This window comes from Nicotiana tabacum, chromosome 9, assembly GCF_000715075.1.
Source record: "Nicotiana tabacum cultivar K326 chromosome 9, ASM71507v2, whole genome shotgun sequence".
Taxonomy (NCBI): domain Eukaryota; kingdom Viridiplantae; phylum Streptophyta; class Magnoliopsida; order Solanales; family Solanaceae; genus Nicotiana; species Nicotiana tabacum.
The window spans coordinates 66622403-66650178 of NC_134088.1; positions in this window are offsets into that span (position 1 = coordinate 66622403).

Below are 27776 nucleotides of genomic sequence, written 5' to 3' on the forward strand. Positions count from 1 at the left end.
GCCTTGAGTAGGTCTGTATTATGTTATGGGATTTGTTGGTATAATTGGTTGAGGTCCTGGGGGCCTCAGAAGGTTAACGGATCAAATTCAGACTTAAGGAAATGCTGGAAATGCTGCCTACTGGTGTGATCGCACCTGCAAAGATTTTGATCGTAGGTGCGAAGCCGCATGTGCGCGAAATCAGCCGCAGAAGAGGCCAAGAGTGGGACTGGGCAGTGCTCGCAGGTGCGAGAAATTTCCCGCATCCGCGAGGCCGCATGTGCGAAGGGTAATGCGCATCTGCGAGCCCGCAGATGCGAGAAAGGCGCCGCAAATGCAAGGTTTTGGAAGGTTGGCTATGTCCGCAGGCACGCAATTTGTTCCACGCAATTTATGCCTGGGCAATGTTTAAAAATGAGGGTTCCGAGATTTTTCTCATTTTGGACATTTTGGAGCTCGGTTTGGGCGATTTTGGAGAGGGAGTTTTCCACACAACTTGAGGTAAGTGTTCTTGACTCTCTTGTGGTTATATTTCATGAATTAATCTTCATTTTTGGTGTAAGATTTTCGAATCTTCAAGAGAAATAGAAGGAAATTTCTATAATGTCATAAAACGAATTTTTCAAGTTTGAATACCGATTTGGAGTCGGATTTGAGTAAAATTAGTATGGTTGAACTTGTAATTGGATGGGTTATCGTATTTTGTGAGTTTCATTAGATTTCGAGACATGGGCCCCATGGGTGATTTTTGGGGTGTAATTTCAGATTTTGTGGAAAATATTAGTATTTTGATATGGTATAAATTCCTATAATTTTCGTGGGTTGAATCAAATTAATTGTGACTAGATTCGAGCCGTTTGGAAGTGGATATGCACAGAATGGGATTTCTAGAGCATTGTTTAGCTTGCTCGATATTGGATTTGTCTTGTTCGAGGTAAGTAACTCTTTTAATCTTGGAGTTGAGGGTATGAACCCTGAATATATGTATTATGTGAATTGTTGGGAGGTGACGCACATGCTAGGTGACGGGCGTATGGGCGTGCACTATAGAAATTGTGACATAATTATTTCTGTGAAATTTTGTAGTTAAATAATCTTGGCATTCTCCATGCGGTTTTAAGTGTTAAAAGAATTGAGCTGAAAAGCTTATTAAAAATTATGTTGAGACTATGTGCCAGTATTTTGGGACCCACAGAGGTCATATTGTTGTGAATTATTTGTTTTAAATTCAAAATTCATACGTAGTCATATTTATTTCATTACATATCATATCTCAGTCTCTGTTGTTATTCATTGATTCATCATATCATCATTTTTGGGCTATTCTCATGACATTGTGAGCCCATGAGAGAGACACTGGAGAGATTGATGACTGAGGGAGGCCAAGGGCCTGATTGTGTGGATATTTTTGGGATCGGGTTGCACGCCGCAGCATGCCATGTTGGCTTTATATATATTATTACTATTATATGGATCGGGGTTGCCCGCCTGCAGCAGGCCTTATTGGCATATTATGGCACGTGAGTTGTCCGTGCGGATTCTGATATGATATTATAACACGTGAGTTATCCGTGCAGCACGTGAGTTTTCCATGCAGATTATAGCGCTTGGGCTGTAGGAGCCCCTCCAGAGTCTGTACACACCCCTAGTGAGCGCACGTACCTACTGAGTGCGAGTGTCGAGTGCCGAGTGCTGAGTGACTGGGAGGCATGAGAGATGGTGAGGTATGCCCGAGGGGCTGTTTACGAGTGATTGTGAGGTAAGCCCGAGGGGTTGTATACGAGTGATTGCGAGGTCTGCTCGAGGGGTTGTTTACGATTTTATCACTGAGTTGCATCGCATTGGCATGCACACATGACATACAGGCATAGAGATGTATTTTTCCTCAAACTGTACAGCATCACATCATTCATGATTTCTCGCACAATATTTTGACAGATGGGCATAGCGATGCATTTGTTTTTACTCGGGTTATCTGGAAAGAAAATGAAACATCTCATTTATTATTGAATGGATTTTGGGAAAAAGTTATTGTCTTCAAACTTATCCATGTTTTTGTCAACTCCGGCAAACAATTTGGGTTTTCACTGATGTACTTGAAAAGAAGAACTATTATTTTTGAAATCATGATTTAGCTGAGCAATTTATTTCTAAGTTACTTCTTGTATTATTTGATTTACGTTGTTATGGACTATTGTGGACTATTGGTTTTGGACCCGACCTTGGTGGAAGCTCGTCACTACTTTCAACCTAAGGCTCGGTTTGTTACTTACTCAGTACATGGGGTCAGTTGTACTGATACTACACTTCTGCACATTGCGTGTAGATATTGGTTGTTGTTATCGATGTGCTCGATGGTTGCCGGATTTGAAGATGTACTTGTGTTCCTGTTGTAGTGTGATGACCCAAAATATCATCTTATATTTTAGAACTCAATTCGGTGCTCTTAAGCCTTAAAAATATCATTTTTACCCTCCCTGATTTGCGTGCACAGTCCGGCAGATTTCTGAAAAGCTTTTATGTTGAAAACTAATGAAAATAAGAATTTTTGCCTTAAAAGTTAATTTTAGTTGACTTCGGTCAATATTTTTGGTAAACGGGCCTGGATCGGTGCTTTGACGGTCCCGGTGGGTCCGTATCGAATTATGGGACCTGGGCGTATGCCCGGAATCGAATTTGGAGGTCCCTAGCTTGAGTTATGAATTTTTGATGAAAATTAAAAGTTTAGAAATTATTTGTTTTTAAGAATTGATTGATATTTGGCATTGTTAGAATCGGGTCCGTATTTTGGTCCCGGAGCCCGGTACAGGTTCATTACGATATTTAAGACATGTCTGTGAAATTTTATGAGAAACGAAAATGATTTGACGTGATTCGGACATCCAGTTGAGAAGTTATGGATTTTAAAGTGTTCTTGAGAATTTCATTTGAATTGGTGCTAAATTTAGAGTTCTAGGTGTTATTTTGGCGATTTGATCGCGCGAGAAAATTCGTATGATATTTTTAGACTTGTGTGCATGTTTGGTTTGGAGCCCCGAGGGCTCGGGTGAGTTTCGGATAGGCCACGGGATGTTTTGGACTTTGGAAATCTGGTTTTTCTGCAGAATCTGTGTTCTGGCATGTCCTTCTTCGCGTTCGCAAAGGTACTCTCGCGAATGCGAAGATTAATCCGGTGAGGCTGAGAATCCTTCTTTGCAAACGCGATGGCCTGGTCGCGAATGCGAAGTGATGGGGGATTTACCCTTCACGAACGCGACCTGCTCATCGCGAACGCAAAGCACTTGGGGACCTAGGGGAGGGTTGGTCGTTCTTTCATCGTGAACGCGAGCAACGTCTCGTGAACGCGAAGGCTTGGCAGCCAGTACCCATCGCGAACGCAACAGTGGCCTCGTGAATGCGATGCACACTGTCGCCCAGTGCATAAAACAGAATCAAACACGGGTTTAAGCCATTTCTTCAACATTTTTCAAGAACCAAACGGGTAGAGGCGATTTTCAAGAGTCATTTTCTTCCCCAAAGTGTTGGTAAGTGATTCTAAACCATTTTCTTTCAATTACCCATTACATTCCTTGAATTATCAACCAAAACTCAAGAGTTTTTATGGTAGAATTAGGGGTTAGGGTAGAAAATAGGGATTTCGGAAATTTGGGGATTTAGACCTCAATTTGAGGTCGGATTCCAAAACTAATTACATATTCGGGCTCGGGGGTGAATGGGTAAAATGATTTTGATCCGAACCTCAGGTTTTGACCAAGCGGGCCCGGGATCGATTTTTCTACTTTTTGGAAAAAAATTTGGAAAATTTATTTATGCAATATAATTGATTCCTTTAGCAATATTTGATATTATTGAGTCATTTTTGAATAGATACGAGTGGTTTGGAGGTGAATTCCAAAGGAAAGGCTGTGATTGAAGATTAAGTGGCCTTCGGAGCGAGGTAAGTGTTATGTCTAACCCTGACTTGAGGGAATTAGAAACCTTAGATTAATTCCTAAGTGAAATTCATGTGAGCGATGTATATGTGAGGTGACGAGTACCTATGCGCCGCCAATTTGCCTGTTTTTCCGTGATTTTCTATTTTTCTGACATTGTCTCATTCCTATGCCAAATTGCTACGTGTTATACTAGTGTTATCCAAATTATCGTTCTTATTATGTTTACATATTTTCTGTTGATAATTGAGTTTTTATTTCAAGTTGAGATTGATATTATGGAACCAAATGTTGAAGTACGGTTTCTACTTGTTATTCTATCTCCCTGTTGTTATTTATGCATTGCATTATGGTAAGGGGGAGTGTTAATGCACGAAGGGTGATGTCGTGCCATATTGTGAGTGTTAATGCACGAAGGGTGATGCCGTGCCATATTGTGACTATTAATGCACGAAGGGTGATGCAGTGCCATATTGTTAGTGTTAATGCACGAAGGGTGATGTCGTGCCATATTGTGAGTGTTAATGCACGAAGGGTGATGTCGTGCCATGATATGAGAGTAAAAGCACGAAGGGTGATGCCGTACCATTTTTATTAATTTTATGGTGAGATTGAGAGTAAAAGCACGAAGGGTGATGTCGTGCATTTTTCCTTACTGTATTCACTATTCCTGTTGATTCATGGTATATTGACTGCTCTGGTGATCATTCTGTTGTAGTTCTTTATCTTGTATTCCCTTAGTATGTTTTTCCCTCTCGACATTTCCTGTTTAGTTCTTCATTCCTGTTATTTGTGTATACACTTTTAAATTGTACAGGTTGATTGTAGGTGCCTTGTCTTAGCCTCGTCACTACTTCGTCGAGGTTAGGCTCGACACTTACCAGTACATGGGGTCGGTTGTACTGATGTTGTACTCTGCACTTTCTGTGCAGATTTTGATACCGGCTCTGGTTGATCGAGATTTTGCTATTGGTCCGCTGTCCGGAGACTCAAGGTAGATCTGTCGGTGTCTACAGACCTTGAAGTCCCCATCTATCATTTCTGTTCTACTGTTTCTTTTATTCAGACAATTGTATTTCTTTCAGACTATTACTTGTAGTAAATTATAGAATGCTCGTGAATTGTGACTCCAGATCCGGGTGGTAGTAATTAATACAGTTTTTATGATATTCCGCACTTATTATATTTTATTTTAGTTAATTATTGTTACTTAATGAATGAAAATAAGGAATTGGTTCAATGATTCTCTAATGTTGGCTTGCCTGACAAGTGAAATGTTAGGCACTATCACGGTCCCGTCGGTGGGAAATTTCGGATCGTGATAGTTAGTATCAAAGCACTAGGTTGCCTAGGTCTCATGATTCACGAGCAAGCTTAGTAGAGTCTGGAGGATCGGTTCGGAGACGTCTGTGCTTATCTTCCAGAGGCTATGAAGTTTAGGAACAAGTTTCACTTTTATTCTTCCTTGTCGTGCGATTTTTGCTTTCGCAATACTGATTGAACTCTTCTACTCTTATTATCTCGCAGATGGCGAGAACGCGTACCACTTCCTCAGCTGAGCAGCAGCCAGAGCCTCCAGTGATAGCTCCTACGCGGGGCAGAGGTCGAAGCCGAGGTCATGCCAGAGGCCGAGTCAGGGGCAGGGCTCAGCCTAGGGCCCGAGCAGCAGCCCCAGCAGTGGAGCCTCAGATAGAGATTGGCGAGGAGGTTCCAGCCCAGACTATTCCTGTCGGACCAGCTCAGGTTCCGGAGGGGTTCATTGCTACCCCAGTACTTCAGGATGCTTTGGTCCATTTGGTAGGCCTTATGGAGAGTGTGGCCCAGACTGGCACATTTCCCATGGCACCAACAGTCTCTCAGGCTGGAGAAAGAGCCCAGACTCCTACCACTCCCGCTCTGGAGAAAATGGCTCCCCAGTATCAGGCTCCAGCAGCTCAGCCAGTCGGATTAGTTCAGCCGGTTATTGCGGCACAGGTCGAAGATGGGCTAGCTATGTCTTCTAAGGCTTTATGGAGATTGGACAGGTTTACCAAGCTCTTTCCTGTTCACTTCAGTGGTGCCCCTTCAGAAGACCCCCAGGAGTATCTTGACAGCTGTCATGAGGTTCTACGGAACATGGGTATAGTGGAGACCAATGGGGTCGATTTTGCTGCATTTCAAATGACTGGTTCTGCCAAGAAATAGTGGAGAGATTACTTGTTGACCAGACCAGCTGGGTCGCCTGCTCTTACTTGGGACTAGTTCTCTCAGCTCTTCATAGAGAAGTTTCTGCCTATCACATTGAGGGAGGAGCGTCACCATCAATTTGAGCATCTCCAGCAGGGCGGTATGACGGTTACTCAGTATGAGACCCGTTTTGTGGATTTGGCTCGTCATGCCATTCTTCTGCTTCCCACCGAGAGAGAGAGGGTGAGGAGGTTTATTGATGGACTTGCTCAGCCTATCAGATTGAAGATGGCTAAGGAGACTAGGAGTGAGATTTCTTTTCAGGCGACTGCTAATGTCGCCAGACGAGTCGAGATGGTTCTTACTCAGGGAGGTCAGGGGTCTGACAAGAGGCTTCGTTATTCCGGTGAGTTCAGCGGTGCCTCATCTAGAGGCAGGAGTACTTTTGGTAGAGGCCATCCTCCCAGGCCATTTCATTCAACGCTCCGGGCATCCCATGGTGCCTCAGGTGGTCGTCGCCCTCAGATGCATTATTCCGACCCGCTAGCCTACAGTGCACCACCAGCTCCTATTTGTGCACCTCCACTCCAGAGTTATCAGGGTGGTTATTTAGGTCGACAGGGTCAGCAGTCACAGTAGCCGAGGTTATGTTATACTTGTTGTGATCCGAGGCACATTACCAGATTTTTCCCTCGGGCAACGGGCAGCTCACAGTATCAGAGTTCTCGTGCCATGGTTCCGGCACCAGTTGCTGCACCACCTGCTGAGCCAGCCAGAGGTAGAGGTCAGGCATCCAGAGGTAGGGGCCAGACAGTTAGAGGTGGAGGTCAGGCCGTTAGAGGTAAAGATCAGCCAGCTAGAGGTCGTCCCAGAGACGTAGTTCAGGGTGGTGGGCCCCAGCCCCGGTGTTATCCTTTCCCAACCAGGCCTGAGGCTGAGTCATCTGACGTTGTTATCACAGGTACTGTTTCAGTTTGCAGTAGAGATGCTTCAGTTCTACTTAATCCAGGATCTACTTACTCCTATATGTCATCCTATTTTGCTTCTTATTTGGTTTTGCCCCGTGATTCCTTGAGTGCTACTGTATATGTGTCCACGCCAGTGGGCGATGTTATTGTTGTAGATCGTTTTTATCATTTGTGTGTGGTCACCATTGGGAGTCTTGAGACTAGTGTAGATCTTCTACTTCTCAATATGGTTGATTTTGATGTCATACTAGGTATGGATTGACTGTCACCTTATCATGCTATATTATATTGTCACGCCAAGACAGTGACCTTAGCCTTGCAGGGGTTTCCTCGATTAGAGTAGAGAGTGAATCTCGGCCATTCTACCAGCAGGGTTATCTCTTACGTAAAGGCTAGACATATGGTCGAGAAGGGGTGTCTAGCCTATTTGGCTTATGTCCGTGATTCTAGTGCGGAGGTGCCTTCCATAGATTCGGTTTCGGTTGTTCGTGAGTTTCCAGAGGTATTTCCCGCAGACCTGCCGGGGATGCCACCCGACAGGGATATTGATTTCTGCATTGATTTGGCTCCGGACACTCAGCCTATTTCCATTCCTCCATATCGCATGGCCCCGCCAGAGTTGAAAGAATTGAAGGAGCAGTTGCAAGATTTGCTTGATAAGGGCTTCATTAGACCTAGTGTCTCGCCCTGGGGTGCACCTGTGTTTTTTGTGAAGAAGAAAGATGTATCGATGAGGATGTGTATAGATTATCGGCAGTTAAACAAAGTCACCATCAAGAATAAATATCCATTGCCAAGGATTGATGATTTATTTGATCAGCTTCAGGGTACCAAGGTGTTTTTAAAGATTGATTTGAGATCTGGCTACCATTAGTTGAGGATTAGGGCATCCGATGTTCCTAAGACAGCTTTTCGAACTCGGTATGGGCATTATGAGTTTTTAGTAATGTCATTTGGGCTGACAAATGCCCCAACAACCTTCATGGATTTGATGAACCGGGTGTTCAAACCCTACTTGGATTCCTTTGTGGTTGTGTTTATTGATGATATCTTGATCTACTCCCATAGTCGAGAGGAGCATGAGCAGCATCTTCGGATCATTCTTCAGACTCTGATAGATAGCCAGTTATATGCTAAGTTCTCAAAATGCGAGTTTTGGTTGAAATCAGTTGCTTTCTTGGGTCACGTTGTGTCAGCATAGGGTATTCAGGTGGATCCTAAGAAGATTGAGGCAGTCTAGAACTGGCCTAGACCCACATCAGCTACAGAGATCTGTAGTTTCCTGGGTTTGGCAGGCTATTACCGTCGATTTGTAGAGGGGTTTTTATCTATAGCAGCCCCGTTGACCAGATTAACCCAGAAGGGTGCCCCGTTCAGGTGGTCAGACGAGTGTGAAGCAAGCTTTCAGAAGCTCAAGACAGATTTGACTATGGTACCGGTATTGGTATTACCCACAGGTTCAGGATCTTATATAGTATATTGTGACACATCTCATATTGGTCTGGGTGCGGTATTGATGAAGGGTGGCAAGGTTATTGCATATGCGTCACGGCAGCTGAAGATTCACGAGAAGAATTACCCTGTTCATGATCTAGAGCTGGCAGCCATTGTTCACGCGCTGAAGATTTGGAGGCACTATCTTTACGGCGTGCCATGTGAGGTATTCACTGATCATCAAAGCTTGCGGTATTTTTTCAAGTAGAAGGAAATCAATTTGAGGCAAAGGAGGTGGCTGGAGCTATTGAAAGACTATGATATCACTATATTGTATCATCCCGGGAAGGCCAATGTGGTGGCCGATGCTTTAAGTAGAAAGTCAGTCAGTATGGGTAGCCTTGCATATATTCCAGTTGGTGAGAGACCACTTGCATTGGATGTTCATGCCTTGGCCAAGCAGTTCATGATGTTAGATGTTTCTGAGCCCAACCGTGTTCTAGCTTGTACAGTTGCTCGGTCTTCTTTATTTGAGCGCATAAGAGATCGGCAAGATGACGATCCTAATTTACTTGTCCTTAGAGACACAGTATGGCACGGTGATGCCAAGCAGGTTACTATTGGAGATGATGGAGTTTTGAGGATGCAGGGTCGTATTTGTATGCCTAATGTGGATGGACTTCGTGAGTTAATCCTTGAGGAGTCCCACAGTTCCTGGTATTCTATTCATTCGGGCGCCGCCAAGATGTATCAAGACTTGAGGCAGCATTATTGTTGGAGGCGAATGGAGAAGGACATAGTTGTCTATGTAGCTCGGTGCCTAAATTGTCAGCAGGTAAAGTGTGAGCATCAGAGACCTGGTGGTTTACTTTAGAGGTTAGATATTCCTGAGTGGAAGTGGGAGCGTATCACTATGAACTTTGTTGTTAGACTCCCACGGACTCAGAGAATGTTCGATGCAGTTTGGGTCATTGTGAACAGGCTGACTAAGTCAGCTCATTTCATTCCTGTGGCAATTACGTATTCCTCGGAGCGGTTGGCAGAGATTTATATTCGTGAGATTGTCCGTCTTCACGGTGTGCCCGTGTCTATCATTTTTGATCGAGGTACGTAGTTTACTTTGCACTTTTGGAGGGCAGTTCAGCGTGAGTTGGGTACGCGGGTTGAGTTGAGCATAGCATTTCATCCTCAGACAGACGGGCAGTCCGAGCGTACAATTCAGATCTTGGAGGATATGCTTCGCGCCTGTGTTATTGACTTTGGAGGTTCTTGGGATCAGTTTTTGCCGTTAGCGGAGTTTGCCTATAATAACAGCTACCAGTCGAGCATTCAGATGGCTCCCTATGAGGCATTATATGGTAGGCGATGTAGGTCACTAGTTGGGTGGTTCGAGTCGGGGGAGGCTCGGTTATTGGGTACAGATTTAGTTTAGGAGGCCTTAGATAAGGTCAAGATTATACAGGATCGACTTTGTACAGCTCAGTCCAGGAAAAAGCGTTATGTTGACCGTAAAGTTCGTGATATTGCATTCATGGTTGGAGAAAGAATATTGCTTCGGGTATCGCCCATGAAGGGTGTTATGAGATTTGGGAAGAAGGGCAAGTTGAGCCCTAGGTATATCAGGCCATTTGAGATCCTCGAGAGAGTGGGGGAGGTAGCTTATTGACTTGCGTTGCCTCCAGGGTTATCCTCAGTTCATCCGGTATTCCATGTGTCTATGCTCCGGAAATATCATGGTGACCCGTCCCACGTGTTAGATTTCAGCTATGTCCAGTTGGACAGGGATTTGACTTACGAGGAGGAACCGGTGGCCATTCTAGACCGGCAGGTTCGTCAGTTGAGGTCAAAGAGTTACCCTTCAGTTCGAGTGCAGTGGAAAGGTCAGCCTATTGAGGCAGCTACTTGGGAGTCTGAGTTCGATATGCGGAGTAGATATCCCCACCTTTTCACCAGCCCAGGTATTTTTCTATGTCCATTCGAGGATGAACGGTTGTTTTAGAGGTGGAGAATGTGATGACCCAAAAGGTCATCTTATGTTTTAGAACTCGAATCGGCGCTTTTAAGCCTTTAAAATCTCATTTTTACCCTCCTCAATTTGCGTGCGCAGTCCGGGCAGGTTTCCGGAAAGCTTTTATGTTGAAAACTAATGAAAATAAGAATTTTTGCCTTAAAAGTTAATTTTAGTTGACTTCGATCAACATTTTTGGTAAACGGGCCCGGATCCGTGCGTTGACAGTACCGGTGGGTCCGTATCGAATTATGGGACCTGGGAGTATGCCCGGAATCGAATTTGGAGGTCCCTAGCTTGAGTTATGAATTTTTGATGAAAATTAAAAGTTAAGAAATTATTTGTTTTTAAGAATTGATTGATATTTGGCATTGTTAGTATCGGGTCCGTATTTTGGTCCCAAATCCCGGTACAGGTTCATTACAATATTTAAGACATCTCTGTGAAATTTGGTGAGAAATGGAGTTGATTTGATGTGATTCGGACGTCCAGTTGAGAAGTTATGGATTTTAAAGTGTTCTTGAGAATTTCATTTGAATTGGTGCTAAATTTAGAGTTCTAGGTGTTATTTTGGCGTTTTGATTAGGCGAGCAAATTTGTATGATGTTTTTAGACTTGTGTGCATGTTTGGTTTGGAGCCCCGAGGGCTCGGGTGAGTTTCGGATAGGCCACGTGATATTTTGGACTTTGGAAATCTCGTTTTTCTACAGAATCTGTGTTCTCGCATATCCTTCTTCGCGTTCACGAAGGTACTCTCGCGAACGCGAAGAGTAATCCGGTGAGGCTGAGATTTGTTCTTCGCGAACGCGAAGGCCTAGTCGAGAACGCGAAGTGATGGGGGATATACCCTTCGCGAACGCGACCTGCTCATCGCGAACGTGAAGCACTTGGGGACCTGGGGGAGGGTTGGTCGTTCTTTCATCGCGAACGCGAACAATGTCTCGCGAACGTGAAGGCCAGGGGAGCATAACTATCACGAACACGAGCAATGTCTCGCGAACAGAAAGGCTTGGCAGCAAGTACCCTTCGCGAATGCGATAGTGGCCTCGCGAACGCGATGCACATTGTCGCCCAGTGCATAAAACAGAATCAAACACGGGTTTAAGCCATTTCTTCAATATTTTTCAAGAACCAAACGGGTAGAAGCTATTTTGAAGAGTCATTTTCTTCCCCAAAGTGTTGGTAAGTGATTCTAAACCATTTTCTTTCAATTACCCATTACATTCCTTGAATTATCAACCAAAAATCTAGAGTTTTTATGGTAGAATTAGGGGTTAGGGTAGAAAATAGGGATTTCGGGAATTTGGAGATTTAGACCTCAATTTGAGGTCGAATTTAAAAACTAATTACATATTCGGGCTTGGGGGTGAATGGGTAAAAGAATTTTGGTCCGAACCTCGGGTTTTGACCAAGCGGGCCCGGGATCGATTTTTTTACTTTTTGGAGGAAAATTTGGAAAATTTAATTTATGCAATATAATTGATTCCTTTAGCAATATTTGATATTATTGGGTCATTTTTGAATAGATACGAGTGGTTTGGAGGTGAATTCTAAAGGAAAGGCTGTGATTGAGGATTAAGTGGCCTTCGGAGCGAGGTAAGTGTTGTGTCTAACCCTGACTTAAGGGAATTAGGAACCTTAGATTAATTGCTAAGTGAAATTCATGTGAGCGGCGTATATGTGAGGTGACGAGTACCTATGCACCGCAAATTTACCTGTTTTTCCATGTTTCTCTGTTTTTCTGACATTGTCTCATTCCTATGCTAAATTGCTACGTGTTATACTAGTGTTATCCAAATTATCGTTCTTATTATGTTTACGGATTTTCTGGTGATAATTGAGTTTTTATTTCAAGTTGAGATTGATATTATGGAACCAAATATTGAAGTACGATTTGTACTTGTTATTCTATCTCCCTGTTGTTATTTATGCATTGCATTATGGTAAGGGAGAGTGTTAATGCACGAAGGGTGATACCGTGCCATATTGTGAGTGTTAATGCACGAAGGGTGATGCCGTGCCATATTGCGAGTATTAATGCATGAAGGGTAATGTCGTGCCATATTGTGAGTGTTAATGCACGAAAGGTGATGCCGTGCCATATTGTGAGTGTTAATGCACGAAGGGTGATGTTGTGCCATGATATGAGAGTAAAAGCATGAAGGGTGATGCAGTGCCGTTTCTATTAATTTTATGGTGAGATTGAGAGTAAAAGCACGAAGGGTGATGCCGTGCATTTTTCCTTACTGTATTCACTATTCCTATTGATTCATGGTATATTGACTGCTCCGGTGATCATTCTGTTATAGTTCTTTATCTTGTATTCCCTCAGTATGTTTTCCCCTCTAGACATTTCCTGTTTAGTTCTTCATTCCCGTTATTTGCGTATACACTGTTAAATTGTACAGGTTGATTGTAGGTGCCTTGTCTTAGCCTTGTCACTACTTCGTCGAGGTTAGGCACGACACTTACCAGTACATGGGGTCGATTGTACTGATGCTGCACTCTGCACTTTCTGTGCAGATTTTGATACCGGCTCTGGTTGATCGAGATTTTGCTATTGGTCCGCTGTCCGGAGACTCAAGGTAGATCTGTCGGCGTCCACAGACCTTGAAGTCCCCGTCTATCATTTCTGTTCTACTGTTTCTTTATTTCAGACAATAGTATTTGTTTCAGACTATTACTTGTAGTAAATTCTAGAATGCTCGTGAATTGTGACTCCAAATCCGAGAAGTAGTAATTAATACAGTTTTTATGATATTTCGCACTTATTATATTTCATTTTAGTTAATTATTGTTACTTAATGAATGAAAATAAGGAATTGGTTTAATGATTCTCTAACGCTGGCTTGCCTGGCAAGTGAAATGTTAGGCGCCATCACGGTCCCGTCGGTGGAAAATTTCGGGTCGTGACATGTAGCTGCCTCTTGTTTATGGTAGCCTTAGATTTATAAAAGCTCTGTTTATGTACTATTCAAATAGACTATGTATTTATTTCATTTCCTCTTTGTAAACTCTATTTTTAGAAGCTCATGATTTGTACTACCAGTTCTTGGGGAATGTATAAGATTAAGATCTTTATTCACTTAAATTGCTTTAATAATTGCTATTGAAATTGGATAGTTGAAAGTTGGCTTACCTAGCGGGTTGGGTTAGGTGCCATCACGACTAGTTGGATTTTGTGTTTTGACAGATTGGTATCAGAGCTCTAGGTTCATAGGTTCTACAAGTCATGAGCAAGTGTCTAGTAGAGTCTTGCAGGTCAGTATGATGACGTCCATACTTATCTTCGAGAGGCTACAGGGCATTTAGGATATATACTTCCCATCTTTCTTTCCTTATCGTGCGGAATTGATTCGGCTTGAAATATGACTCTTTGAATTCCTTCCACGTATTTGTATGCACACATAAGCGCTCGGTATCAGTTGTGTATCGCCGGCTTGTGATTCCATAAACGATGTTTGAGATGTGTATTCTGTGTTTTGGTGATGGACCAGTCTGGAGGACTTGAGGCCAGGTTTAGACCGTAGCTTAAGCTCAGTAGCTTCAGTTATAACTTGTACATTTAGACTCATATGTCCGGTAATATCCCTACAATTGGAATTTATGGATCGATGAGCGGTGGAATGGCCTTGTGATGAGTACGATACAACTGCAGGATGTGTTAAGATGATTTGAATGTGACGAGAAGTGTTTCCGTGAATTGTAAAGGAAAGGCCATTGGGTGCTTGATTTTTGTTTTGATGTGACGTGCAGTCTCGAGTATGAATAATTTGAAGGATCTTTTACATTGTTAAATTTTGGGACAAATTAAATTCTCATGTCTGGTTAATGAGTTTGGACTCAGATAGACTAAGTGATTGCATAGTAATTGTGACTGCGAAAAGATATAACAAGATGCCAATTTGAGGCTAGGGAGGTGGGTTATGTTCTGGAGAGTAATCTACGTAGGTGTGTTCCTTGTAATGTGAGGGGAGGGTTCTTTTCTACCAGTGGGGCGTATGTGTTGAGATATGAATTTGAATCTGGTTGAGAAAGTTGACTTGAGTGTTAAGAGAACGAATGTGAACTTAGCGGACGATTGAGGTATTTTACGGTTGGTGTTGCATGAGCTTGAAAAGAATTTTTGTTGGACCGACTACAGTATTATGATAGTAATAAAGTATGGGTATTGTAAGTTATGGAGTATTTTAATCTATGTCTTTTAGCCAAGTGGGGGGGCTACTATTGATAACTCAATTTCATGGTTATATGTAAGGGTTTAGTTTTGGGCTGAGGCATACTGGTGGGTTAGTTATGACTTGCAGAAGTTGAGATCGAGGATGACTCGAATAAGGGAATTCCTGGTTACGGATTATATTGCACGTATGAGTATATGGAAATCGTGGGATGAGTGAGTTGTTAATTGTGAATGATGTAGTACGCACAGAGTATGAAATTGATAGGTGGTATTAAAAAAAATACAGTTACTTCTTTAAGAGTTGTGCTAGTGGGGCACGTGTCTCTTGGCCCATTTGGGCAGTGTAATTTGGATTTGAACATAGGGGGAGACTCTCAAGGAAGTTCCAATAGGTTCGATGTTTATATATAGCAATTGAGAATTTTTCCGGACTTGTGTATGGATAAAATCTAAGATTTGCATTGAATGGCGACTGGACTTGTAGAAATTCTGTATGACTAGGGACTCTATGTTTCAGTATAAGGAAGGTAAGAAGAACAATTCTAAATTCACATAAGATATTTTCAGAGTGAGTGTTACAGTTGTGGTATTTATGGAGGTGCTTAAAAAGAACATAGTTCCTTAAGGGCTGAAGGGCATTGTGATTATATGCTAAGATTTGTGGGGTGAGTTGTGGCTAAAGATCGTGGCGTCTTAGCAAGGAGAAGTATCAATCTGAAGGAAATTTCGGAAGGGACTCGGAGAAATTAGACAGCTTGGTAGTAGGTTGGATCAGTATGGTAATGGATATGATCGGTTCTCTGGGTGCTTATGATGTGGGGATTTTCTACAGGTGCTTTGTGGCAATACTCTTGGATTTGGCGACCTGTGTGGCTTGGTTGAGCTAGAGAGATTCAACTTTGATGGCTTAATTATGTGCAAATGGATTCCAAAGTACTCTTGATGGTTTCTACCACAGTTGGAGGTGTATATTTCCTACTGGCGTGAGGAGCATGAGATGTATAGTGATTTTCTCTGGATGAATTCAAATGGAAAGTTCTTGGATAATTGAGTATGTAGTTGCCTGTGACTCGGAGTGGATTATGAAGTTCTCGTATTTTTCCATAGGATGGCATGGTATATGCGGTGTGTTGTGTGGGATCGAGATTGGCATGTGCAAGGTCACGGTTCAGTTTTAAAGGGGAAGTCATGAGTCCTTAGGCAGCATGGACAGTTTCAGAGGACTAGGTAAATGATATTACTATCTGGTATGGCTTGATGAGGGTATACATTTCAGAAGGGGCAATGTGTTTTGATTTATGGATACTTCATTGGTATTGCGGCACTCTCTTGTTCGATCGACTGCTGATGTTCAAATTTTACTATGTGGCACGGAAGAATTATAGAAGCATTCCTCGTGGGATGATTGTGTATAAGGGATGTGTCAGATATTCAGGCGGTGGAGTTGAGATCGGATGTGGGATTCACGTGTTCTAGGGATTTGGAGACTGGGAGTTGTCAGAAGCAGATTGTTTCATGGCAGGTGGACTGTGAAGTCGTGGCCGAAGCTAGCTAGATGTTAGTATGTATTATGATTCAGTCGTTGTGGACTTTCGGAGGGTTGTTTGTCTATTTGTGGGTGACCAGAGTTGATTTGGGGGTCCATTGGTAGGCCCAATTAGGATGTGTATTCTACATCGAGCCGGAATGGTTGGCTCCATACTGCTATTATTGAAGGATGTGTCATTCGGTTGATGTTGAGCTTATTCGTGTTCTGAAATGATCTGTGAGTTACTCATTTATGCTATGAGGAGTTGTGATTCATTGGTTGTGTGCACACATGGTGCGGTTCTATTGGGGTCCTTATGGAAGAATTTGAACGAGATGAGCGTTTGGGTATTGCATGATTGATTGCGTAATGGTGATATTCTTTCAGGTCTTGTAAGGCATTGTGTCATTTGCTTCTCTATGGTTATTGATTTTGAGCAGGGTGGCTCGAGCTATATAATATGAACCAGCATTTGGATGGGGTTACGCATTGCAACAGAGTTATGTTAAGGTATGAACCTTGTGTTAGAATCGTGTGATGTTTCTACAGTGTGTGATGGATTTTCAACATTTCGTTGTGGCGGTACTTGTTAATCTGGCGGGACAGTTCTCTCGTTTGAGTCATTTCCATGACTGAGTACATTTGAATTGTGGCGTATTGGTGCACGGATGGCACGAGTTGTGGCTCTGAGTTATATTGGTGCGGCATGTTTGTGGAATAATTGTGTTTAGTAATATAGGGATTGGACCTAGAATGGGTACTATTAGGTTTGATTACGGTATGTTCGAAAGGATAATATTGAAAGTTGGCTTAGAAAGCGATTATGGTTCTAGTTGGGGCGAGAGAACTCCATGGTTAGTTGATCTGATTAGTGGTTATGAGTTTTTGATTTTTTCTTTCATCATTGGCAGTGTACGAAGGTTTCCGAGTGAGGTTCTGTTGAATGCGGGGTTTGATACTAGTACTTGGTTGGTTTTGAGTAGTTACTGTGATCAGAAATAGTGCTATGAGTATGCAAGTTGAGTAGTATGTTATGTGATTATATTTGGGATTTTGGTTATGACTGGATATATCTTGTTCAGACTTATACAATGTCTTGAGAAGAAATTCTGAAGGTTGGGAATCAAATTCCAAGGTTTTGGGCTAAGGTTAAATTAACGATTTTCAGTTGTATTGTGTTGTCAGGCCTATATGGAATAGGTTGACGTGAGATCACCCCCAGGTATGTGCGTGGAAAGGTTCGAGGACAAACGTATGTTTAGGTGGGGGAGAATGTAACGACACGACCGGTCATTTTGAGTATCACAGCCTTGTTTCCCCATTTGCTGCTCAAATTGTACTTTACAATTGTTGTGTGAATTGTCGGGGCAAATGGTTCGGGTCCGGTGAGGCTTTGGAATGAATTGGAACACTTAGTTCCATGGTTTGAAGCTTAAGTTAAAATAGTGATCAGATGTCAACTTATGTGTAAACGACCCCGGAATGGAGTTTTGATGATTCCAATAGCTCTGTATGGTGATTTTGGACTTAGGAGCGTATCCGAAAAATTATTTGGAGGTCTGTAGTAGAATTAGGCTTGAAATGCCGAAAGTTGAATTTTTGAAAAGTTTGACTGAGGGGTTGACTTTTTGATATCGGGGTCAGAATCTGATTCTGGAAATTGGAATAGGTCCGTAATGTGAAATGTGACTTGTGTGCAAAATTTGAAGTCATTCCGGATTGATTTGATGTGTTTCGGCACAAGATATAGAATTTGAAAGTTCAAAGTTCGTTGATTCTTGAATTGAGTTGTAATTCGTTGTTTCGATGTTATTAGGTGTGATTTGAGGCCTCAAGTAAGTCCGTATTATGTAATGGGATTTGTTGGTATAATTGGTTGAGGTCCCGGGGGCCTCAGGTGAGTTTCGGATGGTTAACAGATCAAATTCGGACTTAAGGAAATGCTGGAACTGCTGCCTACTGGTGTGATCGCACCTACGAATATTTTGATCGCAGGTACGAAGCCGCATGTGCGAGAAATCAGCCGCAGAAGCGGCCAAAAGTGGGGTTGGGCAGTGCTTGCAGGTGCAACAAATTTCCCGCATCCGCGAGGCGGCATGTGCGAAGGGTAATGCGCATCTGCGAGCCCGCAGGTGCGAGAAGGGTGCCGCAGATGCGAGGTTTTGGAAGGTTGGCTTTGTCCGTAGGCGCGCAATTTGTTCCGCAAATGCGGATGTGCAGGTGCGAGCCCAGGCACCGCAGGTGCGGAAATGCCTGGGCAGTGTTTAAAACGAGGGTTCCGAGATTTTTCTCATTTTGGAGCTCGGTTTGGGCAATTTTGGAGAGGGATTTTTCCACACAACTTGGGGTAAGTGTTCTTGACTCCCTTGTGATTATATTTCATGAATTAATCTTCATTTTTGGTGTAAGATTTTCGAATCTTCAAGAGAAATAGAAGGAAATTTCTATAATGTCACAAAATGAATTTTTCAAGTTTGAATACCGATTTGGAGTCGGATTTGAGTGAAATTAGTATGGTTGAACTTGTAATTGGATGGGTTGTCGTATTTTGTGAGTTTCGTCAGATTCCAAGATGTAGTCCCCATGGGTGATTTTTGGGGTGTAATTTCGGATTTTGTGGAAAATATTAGTATTTTGATATAGTATAAATTCCTATAATTTTCGTGGGCTGAATCAAATTAATTGTGACTAGATTCTAGCCGTTTGGAAGTGGATACGCACAGAATGGGATTTCTAGAGCATTGTTTAGCTTGCTCGGCATTGGATTTGACTTGTTCGAGATAAGTAACTCTTTTAATCTTGGAGCTGAGGGTATGAACCCTAAATATATGTATTATGTGAATTGTTGGGAGGTGACGCACATGCAAGGTGACGGGCGTGTGGGCATGCACTATAGAAATTCTGACATAATTATTTCTGTGGAATTTTGTAGTTAAATAATCTTGGCATTCTCCATGCGGTTTTAAGTGTTAAAAAAATTGAGCTGAAAAGCTTATTAAAAATTATGTTGAGACTATGTGCCAGTATTTTGGGACCCACAGAGGTCATATTGTTGTGAATTATTTATTTTAAATTGAAAATTCATACTTAGTCATATTCATTTCATTACATATCATATCTTAGTCTCTGTTGTTATTCATTGATACATCATATCATCATTTTTGGGCTATTCTCATGACATTGTGAGCCCATGAGAGAGAGACTGTAGAGATTGATGACTGAGGGAGGACGAGGGCCTGATTGTGAGGATATTTTTGGGATCGAGCTGCATGCCGCAGCAGGCCATGTTGGCTTTATTATACTATTACTATTATATGGATCGGGTTGCCCGCCTACAGCAGGCCTTATTGGCTTATTATTGCATGTGTGTTGTCCGTACGGATTCTAATATGATATTATAGCACGTGAGTTATCCGTGCAGCACGTGAGTTGTCCGTGCAGCACGTGAGTTATCCGTGCAGATTATAGCGCTTGGGTTATAGGAGCCCCTCCGGAGTCTGTACACACCCCTAGTGAGCGCAGGTACCTACTGAGTGCGAGTGTCGAGTGCCGAGTGCTGAGTGACTGGGAGGCATGAGAGATGGTGAGGTATGCCCGAGGGGCTGTTTACGAGTGATTGTGAGGTAAGCCTGAGGGGCTGTATATGAGTGATGTTCTGCCCGAGGGGTTGTTTATGATTTTATCACTGAGTTGCATCGCATTGGCATGCACACATGACATACAGGCATAGAGATGTATTTTTTCTCATGTTGTACAGCATCATATCATTCATGATTTCTCGCATATTTTTTTGATAGATGGGCATAGAGATGCATTTGTTTTTACGCGGGTTATCTGGAAAGAAAATAAAACATCTCATTTATTATTGAAAGGATTTTGGGAAAACGTTATTGTCTTCAAACTTATCCATATTTTTGGCAACTTCGGCAAACAATTTGGGTTTTCATTGATGTACTTGAAAGGAAGAACTATTATTTTTGAAATCAGGATTTAGCTGAGCATTTTATTTCTGAGTTACTTCTTGTATTATTTGCTTTACGTTGTTATGGACTATTGTGGACTATTGTTTTTGGACCCGACCTTGGTGGAAGCTCGTCACTACTTTCAACCTAAGGCTAGGTTTGTTACTTACTCAGTACATGGGGTCGGTTGTACTGATACTACATTTCTACACATTGCGTGCAGATATTGGTTGTTGTTGTTGATGTGCTCGATGGTTGCCGAATTTGAAGATGTACCTGTGTTCCTGTTGTAGCTGCCTCTTGTTCATGGTAGCCTTAGATTTATAAAAGCTCTCTTTATGTACTATTCAAAAAGACTATGTATTTATTTCATTTCCGCTTTGTAAACTCTATTCTTAGAAGCTCATAATTTGTACTACTAGTTCTTGGGGAATGTATAAGATTAAGATATTTCATTACTTAATTGCTTTATAAATTGTCATTGGAAATGGTTAGTGGTTAATTGGCTTACCTAGCGGGTTGGGTTAGGTACCATTAAACTTATCCAAAGGCTCAAAACGCCACGGATAATATCAAAAGCACGAATCGATGATCAAAATCTTTCTTTTAACTATCAAACCTTCAAACTTCTCTCAATGCATCCAAGTCGCACTTAGAAATTCCGGATCACGTCCAAACTTCACACACAAGTTCCAATCGACTACATGAACTTATCCAAGGTCCCGGAACACCGCCCGGAGTCCGATAACACCAAAGTACACTCCAAGTCAAACTTAACACTCCAAGTCAAACTTAGCAAATTCAAGAACCTTCAAAATGCAAACTTTCGATAATAAGCATTGAATCGCCTCCGGACCACCCGATACCCAACCTGAACATATGCCCTACGAACCTATAGGAACCTTCAAATACTGATTCTGAGGTCGTTTATTCAAAGTCAAATCTTAGTCAACTCTTCCAACTTAAAGCTTCTGAATTGAGAATTATCCTTCCAAATCAACTCTGAACTTCCCGAAAATCAAATCCAACTATACGTGCAAGTCATAATACATATAGTGAAGCTACTCAAGGTCTCATACCGCCAAACGACATGCTAGAGCTCGAAACGATCGATCGAGTTGTTACATTCTCCCTCACTTAAACATACTTCGTCCTCGAATGTTCCAAGAGTCATCCCCAAGTTGCCGAATCATTGTATAACCCCTCGTGCACATACCCATTCCACCTCAATCCATATGAACGCATTAGCTCAACCTCGACTAAAGATCCTTCCTGAGACCTTAGCCCATAAGCGTTAGAACCAAATTCCAACATCTGAAATTTCCTATAAGGTCTGATTCTAGCATACGTACAACGTATCAATATCAACAAGTTGTACCAAAACATAATCATACACCCATGTTGTAACCACACAATACACCGCATAATTCATATGCATGTAGTATTATCTTTCAATCACACTAGCTGCAATTTCCGAACCCATTACTGGTAATATACTTCATGACACATACTGTTCCAAACCTAGCAATACTGCAATGATGAAAGAGAGGTGCAGACTCTTATAACCACCCCTCAAATCAATAAATCATGGGCTTCTTCCATTCGACAAGAATCATTGCTGTATTCTGAACTGATTAGCGGCATTCTCCCTCCAGGCATACATTTATGTAAATCTGTTTGCAATGATTCCAGGTCCAACAACCTCGTCTCACCTTATACCAGCTGCTTGGGCAATGAGCCACATCAAACACCGTCTAAAATCTCATATGACATCACCAATTAGCCAACAAAACACAAGTCAAATATGACCAATAAGAAAGCAAACCCGAGTATAGAATTATCCAGCCCGGGTAACGAATAAAACAACCAAACAAATGCTATGAACTTATCCCACAGATGAGAATCAAATCACACAAAATAAGTGTAAGGAATCATACCCCAACATTTCACCGTCGCGACGTGCAACCCAATCCACACATAATATCATTGCGGTGCAAAACCCGATCCAAACATCATACTTGTGGCGGTGTGCCACCCGATCTACACATAACAATCAGCAAGGGAATACCCATCGAGCCAAAATGCTCATACTCACTAGACACACATATAATAACCACAAGCACGCCAAGTAAATAAATATAACCTTGGGGCGACGGATAGCATCATGCGCTACAAAGGGCCAAGCACGACTAAGGTGCAATAAATAAATCAACATCTCGAGATCCATCTCGCTCATATAACACCACACGCCTACACGATACCACAACACGAATGTGAATAATCAAGCATCCTCACACCCACATAGCATAAAAGAGTAACACATAAAATAGATGTCGATAGGAAGAACGTCCACCACGCCAGAAGAATCGTCCGTGAACACCTATAAATAAGTATATATCCTTTCAACATCCAAAATGACCCTAACCATGTCACATACATTCCACCTTCAAACCTTGAACCCACTTCAACAGTTCGCAACCAAAGGAATAGTGTGTCTCTCAAACATGAACTCTCCAATATGCGACAGTACCAGAATTTCCATGCATGATCTCTGTCTCTCTCACTTAATTGACTGGCGTGTCACACCTACACATCCATCCCATGGGAGATACTCCCACAACTAAATTCCCATAATTGCAGTAGACACAAACCTCAAGTCGTGGCCTAAACCGCCATAAATCTTTTGGGACCTATTTGAACATAATCAAACCATCAGAATTGAATCCCTCCAAATCAACCAAATTATGGAGACTGCCAAGCCTGCGAGTATAGCCACGAAACACCCGTATAGCCTTATCGCACCGAAGGAACCGATCATTTCTTTTACCATGACGATCCAAACCACTACTAAACTGACTCAACTCCTCAGTTTTCTCTTGATTTACCTTCAAAATTAATACCTCTCTTTTCTAGCACACAATCGACACTCATCCCGAGTGGCCCCAAATCACAAGACCACATCGTGTCAATACTCATAAGCTATTTTATACTCACGCATGCACTCAATAGTAGCTCCACTGCTACACCTGTTCCAAGGAGACCTTCTGCGAATTCAAAGTTGTTTCTCCTATCTCTCTAACACTGAACTGCAGACCTAGTGACAAAATAGAAATACTCCAAGTCCCTTTTTACAACCCGCTGCAACACTCAATCCTTAGCCATGCAACGAACCCAAAACTTCTTAGGCACCACGCTTTAAATCTTTGACCCACTAGAACCATTGTTGAGAGTCGCCTACTCTAAGCTAGTCCCGAATATATAAAACCAAACAACTAGTGATCCGTTAGCACACGAATATTCCAAAGAAGCAACCGAATGAATCATTTCCCTTTCACATCACATTCACAAAGAAATATCTAATCTGAGTCATTCCACAACCTTCACATATCATTAAGGTAAAATGTAAAACATATCTATCAAATTCCTTGCTCAAATTACCCCCGATATTCTCTTCCTCAGTCATAACTAATCTACCAACATACCGTTAACCAGAAAATACAAACACACATAACCATATGACCCAATCATTGATGGTAGGCTCCCCCATTTGTCTTTAAGCTACAATCGCAAAATCCAAGGACCCACAATGACTTCTCCTCCTAGTTACCATGATATCAAACTGTTACTCGGCCAAATTTCTCACAAGCTCTTATTGCACTAATCATAACGTATCCCAAAGTATCAGCTCCAAACACACACTCAACCTCCTGACAGTCACACTATCTTCTTCAAGTGATCCAAGTCCACATCATAGTGAATGCTTCCTGTTGGATAGAAGGTAAAACTTTTCATAGGGACTTAATAAGAAATCATACGCCCTTAACCTTCTCACAGGAGATAGACCCCCTGTGTAACCCCCATATCGACATCATTCGACAACGTTTCCATAGCTATAACCATTATGACATCGGTTAACTCTCATGAGTATTCACTTATCTGCCAGCCGTAAGAATCCATTCATCCAATAAACATCAACTGGAGGTCCAACAACACGCTCAAATCTCGAGACCATATCGCATCCTAAAACAATAATCAAACATCCACATTCCCTCTGCACTCTAAACAACCCCTTTCATCACATTCGAACTTTCCAAGCATAGAAGCCGCTATCTCAAACGAAATACACAGACCTAGTCATTTATCCACATGACCCAAATTGTACTAAGCTTTCTCAAAGCATGTGGCTATCCTACCATAAAACCCCTATTATATGTCTTCACTCATACTCCGGTTTATCCATCTCTTGAAGCAAACTACTTGATCTCGACTGATCATACTTGATCTGCTAACAATTCAACCATCGCCAGACGTATCCAACAAGATCTCTGTCACTAATAATAATGCCTCAAATCACGATTTATCTTCATAGAGTTTGAACAAAATAGAATGCCATCATCTCTAAGACCCCTCAAGGATCATCTCCCACGAACCATCAACACTGGAAATGCCGATTTGACCCTGAAGTTGCAACACATCGTCATCTCCTATAACCGCTTCTTAGGTACCACTTCGCAACACTGTGCTCCCAAAGGCCGACAAATGAGGACCAACATACTGACGATCCCTAGTGCACTCAAATAATGAGTACGAAACCACAACTCAAAAAAGTATTCCACCAAGTTTGAAAATATCAGATCTCGCTACTTCGCCAAACAAAGCCTAAACATCTATAGTCCAATCGCCTCTTATGTGCTGGAATTAAATACCAAATCTTCCAATCACGATCTGAATAATCCTTTTCCTCAATCATTCACTACCGCAACACATGAGTAAACACCCTACCGTTCAAATAAATATTGCACGGTAAGAATGCGAGAACCATCACAATGCACTTTTTATAGCCCTGAAATCATGGGCAACACCAACACCTGCTGAAATGATTGAACACCCTTCCACGAGGCAATGAAAGTAATATGCAGTTATAATGTGGGAGAAAAACATCCCGCACCACACATGTAGCACCACCACAACTCCTCGATGCCCAATTGATATCAGGTGCTCCACATCATGTTCGAATGAGTAGGAAGGAACTGAAGACATAAGTTTCAACCAAATCAAATTGCACGACAATGAATCAAGAAGGGGAAGTTCTCCTAACAGTCCTATAGCCTCTCGAAGATAAGTATAGACATCTTTGTACCGATCCGCAAGACTCTACTAAACTTGCTCATGACTCGTTGTTGACGGCCAATTTTGACCCTCCCTTTTAAAATTAATTTATTTATACTTAATAATCTACAATGAACGTTTTGAAAGTATTTTCTATCAACAAATACCTATTTTACAAAATTGATTAAGTATTAGTTTTGAAATTAATAACCTAGTACTAACATTATGTAATTATAAATATACTTACTACAATTTATATCATTAACACAATTTCTAAAATACACCATCTAGGCTTTATAATTAATTTAATAAATTATTTCTCAAATGCTGATTAATTAGATTATTATGTTCAAATTAGTGTTATAATTTAGAAGACAAAGTATTTCATAAATAATTAACTATAATAATTTTTTTTAAGCAACTATACCACTCGGCAGCACTTGCCTAGTGGCTAATATATAAATAAAATCCCAAAATGGGTCCAAAGCTTACAAGATGTCCAAACCAAAATAGAAGTTGCATGAAGCTACTAGCTATTAAAAAGATAGAAAAGCTAAAATCTAATGAATTAGCTATTACAACATGATAAGTTGAATGCTTCCTTCTCCTACTAACTATAATAATTAGTAGTATGTTTGGTAATTATACTTTTATTACATTTTATTGAAAATAATTAAGTTTATTTAAATTAATTTTAAAAGGGTTAAAAGACCAAAAGACTACAATTGCAAATCTCCAATTAAATACAAGATAACCATCTTTTAAACTAATTTTTGGCCAATACCAAGCCCAATCCGAAAAGGCACCCAGCCCAGACACCCCTCTCTTTCCATCTTGGAATTCATGGCCACTTCCTTTAAACCAATCAGAGCACTCCACGTCACTCTCTAATCCCACTCACAAAACAAATACGAACGATCTAAGTCGTTGATTCAAACCATCAACGGTCCACAATCATCCCTATTTTCTCTTTTAATTTTGACATGTCATTAGATATTATCTCCGTCGTTGGATCACACAAATCCAACGGTTCCCGTATTTTCCTTAAACTGATTTCTTTAAACACATAAAGCCACGATTTAACAGGGTCGTTGATTAAATGTTCAAACAGCACATATTCCATCTCTTAATAATAACCCTCAGAGACCAACCCCAATCCCCTAACCCTAAATCATTTCTTATTTGACCCCGCCGCCCTTCTTTCCCTTTTCTCTCTCACTTCTCTCAATCTCACAGACATGGCCAGTAAAGAAACCTTGCACAAATTCATGCAAGGCTTCAAATCAACCAAAGATTCATACCTTCTATCACTCATATCCATGATTCCCGCCGATACCTTCCTCGTCTCGTCGCTTCACCTTAAAACCCCTCAAATCTGAAACCTAATCTTCAAAGACAAAACCTCAACTCATCATCGATCTTTAAAATCAATGGAATGCATGGCCATCCGTTCTGTCTTTGTACTACGAAACTCATCACTTCCTTTCCATTTTCATCATTTAATCTCAATAGCTCTATTTGAAGACGTCAGACCAAAAGGGTAAAACTTCAACTCGCCAGATCTCCTCCTCCATCTTTTCAAATCAAAGCGAGCCATGAGATGTTAGCTGGCTTCATAATTTATATTCAACACCTAGAGGTCAAATGCAATGACCTATGGGTATTAGGGTTCTAACCAGTGGTCTCTCATACCTGAACGGTTAGCTTCAATCCTCTCAGGTAAAATCCCTAACGATTTCCCCCTCTGTCTCTCTGATTTTCACTCGCATATGCTTGCATCATCTAGTAGTCATCATCTTTCACTACTGAATTTGAAATCTACTGAAACCCTAAGTCATTAATGGCACTATAAAAAGGGGCTTTCAATTCTCTCACCAACCAGATCGAACACAACAAGAAAACCTAACATTTTCAACCTGTAGAGTTAATAGGCATAAGAAGCTATCACGAAATTACTTAGAAAAAATCTTGCTTTTAGTTCTGAGTAGTAAATTGAGCTAGGGTTCTAATTAGTTTCTGGTTTCTCTCTGATTCTGAGTATTGCATTGGTCGGGTGAGTTCTTGATCCTATACGGCTAAACAAGAACCTTTTGTTTGTTTTGATGCTCAAGAGGAGGTCAGTATGCCTCCATCCTCTCTCTCTTAATTGCTTCGTTTAGAATCATGAATGTGTTATTGTTTTTTTCTTAGTTAACTGCTTAGTCTATAATATTTGTTCAGCCTTTAATTACTTATTTCGGTGCATTATGACTTGTTAATGATCTATGATAAGTTGTTGCATTTATTTAATGTTAATTAAGTAACTCTGTGACTTTAATGACTTCATTTTTTGTATTAAATAGCCTATGTGTTTACGTTGTTTGACCTGATGATTTCTCACATCTTCCTAAGACCCCAAACCTTACTCTAATGTTCTGTTATGATCTTTATGTTGCATTATGAGTTCTGTTAATGTCCTGTTACAACTTCCATGCTCTTCATGTTGCATTTTGAGTTCTGTTAATGTCCTG